This window comes from Lycium ferocissimum, unplaced genomic scaffold (assembly GCF_029784015.1).
Source record: "Lycium ferocissimum isolate CSIRO_LF1 unplaced genomic scaffold, AGI_CSIRO_Lferr_CH_V1 ctg1250, whole genome shotgun sequence".
Classification (NCBI taxonomy): domain Eukaryota; kingdom Viridiplantae; phylum Streptophyta; class Magnoliopsida; order Solanales; family Solanaceae; genus Lycium; species Lycium ferocissimum.
The window spans coordinates 28,121-36,279 of record NW_026714382.1 but is presented as its reverse complement, the minus strand read 5'-3'; the positions used below and the strand labels follow the sequence as shown (position 1 = coordinate 36,279).

Sequence of the window (8,159 nt, the reverse complement as noted above, 5' to 3'; positions counted from 1 at the left end):
CTGTATGTATTGGTTGAATGATCTATGTACATATGTTAGCATACAATTTTTTGAGTAAATACAGTGTATTTGAAATTTTGCATCTGAAATTTTGTTGAAATACATTCAAATACAGTCGTTGGCTAATTGTATTTTGGGCGCAAACTAGATGTATTTGACTGTATGTGTTGTTTGAATGATCTATATATTTGTATACAATTTTTTGAGTAAATACAGTGTATTTGAAATTTTGCATATGAAATTTTGTTGAAATACATTCAAATACAGTCGAATAAATTCAACAACACCCAAAACAAAAGGATACATCAATCTATAAACACACTAAAATACACAGCCCCCGTCGTGTATTTCAAGAATGGTCGAATTGTAAGGTCAAAATTAAGATTGTACCTGATTTTTTGCTCGATGAAGAAGGTGAAGGCAAGTCAGAGCTAAATCAAGGTGTAAACATACACCATACGCAAGCTTCATCACTCTTGCACCTCAGAAATTTCGCCGGAGAATATGTCGGAGGAGACAAGTCCAGAGAGAAGCCGAAGGTTCTAGAAAGAGAAAGGGTTTTTACCCCTTTCCAAATGAGGATATCAGACATTGGTTATTTCATTTTGTTGTCCTTTCCTTTTTTATTTTTATTTTTGGTTTTTTGTTTGGATTTTCAGTTGGGATCATTTTTGGGCCTAGCTTGGACCGTTTGAGTTTTTCACATTTATAAAATACCCGAAAGGGCCCATATTAATGCACTTAAATACATCATTTTGAATACATATGTATTCAGAGAAATTAAGGTTGCATGTATGCAAATACAACCAAATACATGTGACATCAGATAAGGTTGGATACAACTGAACAGTGTATTCAAATACACTGAAATACAACAAAAATACCTAATGTAGCTACGAATTATAAATAGCAAAAAAATAGCTACGAATTGAAAGCAAACATTAAAAGGTAGTTATTTATGTAAGTTGCCCAATAATACCATATCCCAAACCCAGCCCATGAGATAAAAATCCCAACCCATAGTTTTTAGCTACAGGTTCACAAAGCCCCTATATTCCCAAAGTATTCAGAATCAATAATTACTAAAGCATATAATCGACACAACAACATAAGGCATCTGTAGCTACGAGATCTAAGCTACGAATTTAAAAGTCATAGCTATTACCTAGTAATAGCCACAAAAATCAAATTTCATGGCTACCTACAAAATCATAAAATTTCTTAGCCACGAAAATCAAATTGACAAAGCTAGTTCTTTGTTTTTGGTATAATTGCTAGCAATCGTGGCAATAATTCCTTAATTAGCTACAAATTTATTGCTATAATAAAATTTTGTAGCTGATCATAAGTTTTTGTCACGCCATAAAAGTTACTGTAGCAATAGCAAACATTTAGCCACAATAAATTAATTGAAATAAAATGTTGTAGCTAAATAAATAGGTTTGCATCAAATTATAAAAAACTGTGGCAATAGTTCTATTATATAGCCACAAATTGTTTGCTACAATAAAATTTCGTAGCTAATCATAAGTTTTTGCCACGCCATAAAAGTTACTGTAGCAATAATAGAAATCTTTTAGCTACAATAAATTATTTGAAACAAAATATTGCAGCTACATAAATATTTTGCTTCAAGTTATAAAAAAAATTGTGGCAATAGTCTAATGATATAGCTACAAGATTTTTGCTAAAGTAAAATTTCGTAGTTGATTGTTAGTTTTTGCCACGAGTTTAAACTTATTGTAGTAATAGTAACTTTTAGCTACAATAAATTATTTGAAACAAAATGTTGTAGCTAAAGAAATTTTTTTTACTTCAAGTTATAAAAAAAATATTGCAAAAGTTAAATGATATAGTAGGTTTTTTGCTATAATCAAATTTTGGTGCTAATTAATAATTTTTGCAACGAGTTGAAACTTGATGTAACAACATTTAGCTTTTAGCAACAAGAAGTTATTTAAAATGAAATATCATAACTAAATAAATATCTTTGCTTTGAGTACTAAGAAGTCCTAACTAAATAAATATTTTGCAATAATACCTTTATTGATCTAGCATAATTAGAGGTGTTGATAGTTCGATTCAATTTTATATGATCTTGCTGGTAAGTTTTAAATATTTTTAAATGATGAAGATTATATCTAATTACTTTTGATTAGCTAATTATAATGAATTTAAACGAAATTTTACTATGTCTCGCTCAAGTTTTATATTGATCAATTGTTTTTTACTCGTACCTAATCTATCTGAAAAATACCTTTTTGATCTACTATTACATTGATTACTTAATAATTACTATAAATGTAATTATAATTAGTTGAAGTGAGGATTAATTATTGAATTTAGCTATTATAGAAATGTATCTATACCATAAGTTACATCTAAATAAATATATGATTAAATCTAATTACTTTTTATTAACTAATTATAATAAATTTAAACAAAACTTCACTAATTTTATTGAAGCTTCATCTTAATCAAGTGCTATCCAAATTGTTATTTGACTCAGATTTATTTCATGCATCTTAAAATTAATTTTATCGATCTAGTGTAATTAGGGACTGAATGATTCGACTCAGTTTTATAGCTTTCAAGTTTCAAAAATATATTAAATAAATAAGTGATTGTATATTAACTTCTATTAACTAATTATATAAAAAACAAAAAATAAAAATAACTTCAAATTTCTCATGCAATCTTCATCCCGATCAAGTGTTTCGAGAATCATTATTTGACACGAACATATTCCATCAGTATAATACCTTTATCGATTTGATAAAATTAGAGATGTTAATTGTTCGATCCAGTTCAATTTTACGGGACTTATTTGTAAGTTTCAAATATAATTTCAACACATAAGTGATTATATCTAACTAATGTTGATTAACTAATTATTTTGAACTCAAACAAAACTTCACTAAGTTTAAGTGAAGCTTCATCTTGATCAAAACTTCCAGAATTGTTATTTGACACGTACCATCAAAATAATACATTTATCAATCTAATGTAATTCGAGGTGTTAATTGTTCAATTCAATTCAATTTTATAGCTTGTAAGTTTCAAATATATAACTTCTATAAATAAGTGACTATATTTATTATGATTAACTAATTATATCAAATTAAAACAAAACTTCAATAAGTCTAACTCTAACTTTATCCTCATCAAGTGTTTTTAGAATGGTTATTAATTTGACTTGCACATGCACTACTGGAGCAATACCTTTAACTGTAATTAGAGGTTTTTGTCATTCGTATCAATTTAATTTTACAAGATCTTACTTAAAAAATTAAATAAATATAATTTAAACTAATCTTACTTGTAACTTTTAAGTATAATTTAAATAAATAGGTGAGTATATCTGATTATCTTTTATTAACTAATTATATCGAATTTAAATAAAACTTTGCTAAGTCTCCCCCAAGCTTCATCCTATCAAGTGTTTTGAATATTCATGTTATTTTACTCGGACATGATATATTGCAACAATACTTTTATCGATCTAGTTTAATTGGAGATGTTCATCAGTCGACTCGATTCAATTTATAAGATCTTACTTGTGAGTTTCAAATATAATTTAAATAAATAGGTGATTATATCTAATTACTTTTTATTAACTAATTATATCAAATTTAAACAAACTTTACTATCTCACTCAAGTTTTATCATGATCAACTGTTTCGAGAATTGTTATTTTACTCGAACCTAAACAATACCTTATAATCTAATATTAAATTGAATTAATTAATAATTATTGTAAATATAATTAGTATAATTAGTTGAACAAAGAATTAATAATTAAATATATAGTTATTATAGAAGTGTAACATACCATAATAATTTACATCTAATACATATTAACTTTAAATAATGTTTAATGATTAATAAGTATAAAAAATGTTTAATGATTAATAAGTATAAAATAAAATGAATAAATCTAATATTGTACGTCTGTAAATCAAATACAAAGGTGTTATTACATAAAGAAGAAAATTTTCTTGCGAAAGCTTCTTTTTTGTTGTAATAATTATTAGGAGGGAAACATGAAATTCAAATTGAAAAGAGAGAGAATGAATAGGTCAAAAAAAAAATCCCTCCAAATTGTTTTCCTCTAATTTATTTGTGCCTAAATTAGAGCCTCCTTTTCCGAGAAAAGGACCAAAATAGTACATTATGTTTGGGTTTGGACCTAAAATCATACATATTCTTTCACATGAAGCACTAATAGTATATTATGTTTGCATAAGTGGTGCACTTTTAGTCAAACTCCCAAATATTTTTTTAAAAATTTAACGAAAAAGAACAAAAATGCCCCTGAACTTTTAGAAAAGGTATAAAAATACCCTTTATTCATCTATTTTGCTAAAACTACCCCTCAATTCAACTTTTTGGCTCATTTATTCCCTTTAACTAACGAACAACACTAATTTTTTTTTTAAAAAAAAATATTTAAATTACACATGACATTTTATTACTTGAAAAAATTGATTTATTTTTTTAAAAAGAAATCTGAAAAATCATTATTTGTAGAATAAGGAAAAATAATTTTTCAAAACCCATTTTTTAAAAAAACAAATGTAGTAAGCCTTTTATATATATATATATATATAAATAAAAATAAAAATAGAATTGGATTTTCATTAAAACATGTGGAATTTTTTTAAATTTTTTTTAACGGGTGGAAACCCCATTTTTTTAGAAAATTCAATTTTTAAATGCGAAAAACTGATTGTTTTTTAAGTAAAATGTGCAAAACTAATACTCCATAATTTTCTTCTAGATTTAAAAAAAAAGTTTTACGGTTTTTTTTTTTTTTAAAACACAGTTTTTCCATAAAAAAATTTAATTTTTTTTGATTTTTATAAAAATCCGCTTTTTCAAATTTTGAAAAAAAAATTAGTGTTGTCCATTAGTTTAAGGACATAAATCACCAAAAAGTTGAATTGAGGGGTAGTTTTAGCAAAATAGATGAATAAAGGGTATTTTTATATCTTTTTAAAAGTTCGAAGGCATTTTTGCCCTTTTCCCTTACATTTAAAAAGATATTTGGTAGTTTTAAAAAGTGTGACCACTTATGCAAACATAATGTCTTATTAATTTCTATGTGAAGAACGTATGTTTTTAAGGTTCAAACTCAAAGATAATGTACTATTTTGGTCCTTTTCTCCTCCTTTTCCTATTAGGAGTGGAGAGAGTAGAGAACTAAAAACCCTAAACTCTCAAAACAGATCCAAAAGGCACGACTTCTTCCTCTGCCTCAATCACCCGATTTAGCTTCCAGTTTCTTTTATTGATTTCAATCACCAATTCCTCTCTTTTCTTGTTCTTAGATTTGCAATTCTAAAATAGCTATTACAAAATATGCCTAGATAATCAATTTATGAATGTCATGTACAACAGAAGGTATATTTTCTTGTTCTTCAATTGTGTGCTCTATCTTTTGAGTTTTTTACTTTTTAAAGATTTTGTCTCATACCCATAAAGAAATTAACTCACTCCAAATTCATTGAAGAGATGTGGCTATATAAACGATATAATATTGGTCAATCATCATCTATATATATCACTATGAAGTATTTTGGACCTTTAATTCCTCTTGGCCATTTTTTTTTTTTCGATCTTGTTCAATATTTTGGACCTTTTGAACTTTTTTTTTTTGGGTCACTATTACAGTCAAAGATATGTTATTTGGCGAAAATTAAGTAGTAATTTTCTTTCTTATAACAGTGAAGGAAACTACATTTCTAGCTTGTTGTATCAAGTATATGGAGTTTCGGAATGGGATTATAGATTTGATAATCACTTTTCTTGTTACTTTTTCCTTTACTGACCGGCTGCGCTTTCTGCTACAAGGCAGGGGATTGTGAATGCATATAAAATAAATATTTGACCAAACTATCTAAAGCTGCAAATAAGGACAAGTGGAACAATAAACTTTTTTTTTTTTTTCAATTAGACAAATTTGCGTGTTTATTTAATCATATCTAGCTAACTAATGTTCAATAAGTTTTTTAGGAAGCGTGGAAATGCATTGTGGAATCGACCAGGAAAAAAGCAAGCGAACCTATGGAAGAAGTTAAAAGGGAAGCTAAGGTACAAGCTGAAGAATGAACAAAAAAAATTGATAATAAGATAGCAAAGTTAGACAAACGTTGAAAAGAAGAATTTCGAATGATGTTCGCAGCTCAAGATCGACAGTAATTGCAGTTTTTGGAGGAGTACTAAATACATCAAAATCGACAAGGACATGAATAATTATTTTTTCTCTTGTAAAAGCATACTGATATGTTTGAATGAAATAATGTTTCTATTTTGAAACCTTTCATTATGCCTTTTTTTTTTAAAATGTTTCTCATTTATTCAACAATTGAAGATTATATTCAGCTACAATTATCTATAATTTCATGCCAAAAGGTATCTAAATTACATTATATGAATTATTCTGGCTAATAGTATTTGTGGAAAAAGTTTCAATTAGTAGCTATAAATTTCATTTGAATTCGTAGCTAAACATATATAGCCATGTAATAAGGACACGACTGTAGATTTTCACTTTTCGTAGCGAATGAAGAAACTCTATTCCAACGATTCTATATATTTCATGGCTAAATGTATGGATTTTTAGCTACAATACAAAAATATTTGTGGCAAATATTTTAATTTCTAGCTATGAATATTTTTTCGTAACTAAATACGAGTACTATTGCCACGAGACTAAGCTATAGAAATAGCTACAAAATTTGAGATTGCGTGGCAAATAAATTAAACTTTTTGCTATAATACAACACCTTGTAGCTACAATATGAACATAGCCACTAATATTGTTTGTCGTGACAAAAGAATAAAATCACTTGCTATAAATGTATTTTCCGTGGCAAGAATTTTTTACCATCTTAGTTACAACACAAAAAAATTCGTAGCTATAAGTATTAGTCCTTAGCCACAGACTATGTAAAGTCTGTAGCTAACTTTTAGCTACGCTACATATTGCTACGAATGCTATGATTTTTTTTTTTTTTTTGTGGCTAAAGTGTTTAGCCACTAAAATTTTCATATTTAGCTACGAAGTACTCTGTAGCTATAGATGCCTTATGTTGTAGTGCGAGTTGATTGTTTGAGGTAGCCCTACGAACTGATTGTGTATAATATGTACACATTCATTATACACTACACACAATGTGTGTAAGCGGTCAGAAACCTCGCTGGGAATTGCGAAATAAAAAAAGACTTTATTGATTGTTTTAGGAAGACTTTTGGGACTATTTTATACTCTCTCCGTTTGATTTTTATTTTTACTTTCTATTTTAGCATATCAAGAGAGAATAAACAAAAAATCTTGTTTTACCCTTAATATTAACTACTTATCTCCAAATCATCTCTCAAGATCCTTTGAAATGTTATTATGAATATTATAGTAAAATATAAATTACATTTATTATTTCTCAAAGGGAGTGAAAAATTCATTGTGGACAGCTAAAAGGCGAACGGAGGAAATATTATTTAGATTTTGGGTGGGTGGGTGGGGGGGGAGGGGGGCGTGGTTTGAACGGAGGAAATATTATTAAGATTTTGCGTGGTTGGGGGGGGGGGGGGGGGGCAAGGGGCGTGGTTTGGAGGTTATGGAAAAGGAGGTGGGAGTTGGGTGGAGGTGGCGGTAAGTTTGACCCCTTATCATCAATTTACCAGTTAAATCCTCAGCCATTTTCACCTTAATATCCACCTTGCGTCTTATCCATTGTCCTTGAAAGACCTGCCTATTTTTGCATCTATATCCGCATGTTTTCTGGCCTATATTTTATGTCCCCATAGCATAATCCTCTCGATCGGTGTTCGTTTAAAAGCAAAAAGTGCGTGCATCTTTCACCATGTTTTATGGCTCAGGTTTAATAATTCCTACTCCTATATATCTCTCAACCTAAGTTCCCACAAAAAGTGGCGAGATTCCTTCTTTAAGAATCTAGTACAGAAGACTAGCACTAAGATATATGTATATATATGGGGGTTTGGTCCACTAGTAAAAGATACACCACATTGGTTTGGGCAGATGTAGCATCTAATTTCTCTGGCTTCTTTTGGATATTTCACGTGATGGATTGTACGTTGAAAAGAAAATGTGCCATTTCTCTACTAGACAATGATCTAGCTAAATTTGTTAAAGT

General features: G+C 28.4%; 1 long non-coding RNA gene across 1 annotated transcript; it reads left to right on the top strand.

Moving 5' to 3' along the window:
- Window positions 1-5,172: 5,172 nt before the first annotated feature.
- On the top strand, window positions 5,173-6,328 carry LOC132041948 (uncharacterized). Its single transcript, XR_009411292.1, has 2 exons — window positions 5,173-5,403; window positions 6,016-6,328. It is a non-coding gene; the product is annotated as an uncharacterized LOC132041948 (long non-coding RNA).
- Window positions 6,329-8,159: the final 1,831 nt, after the last annotated feature.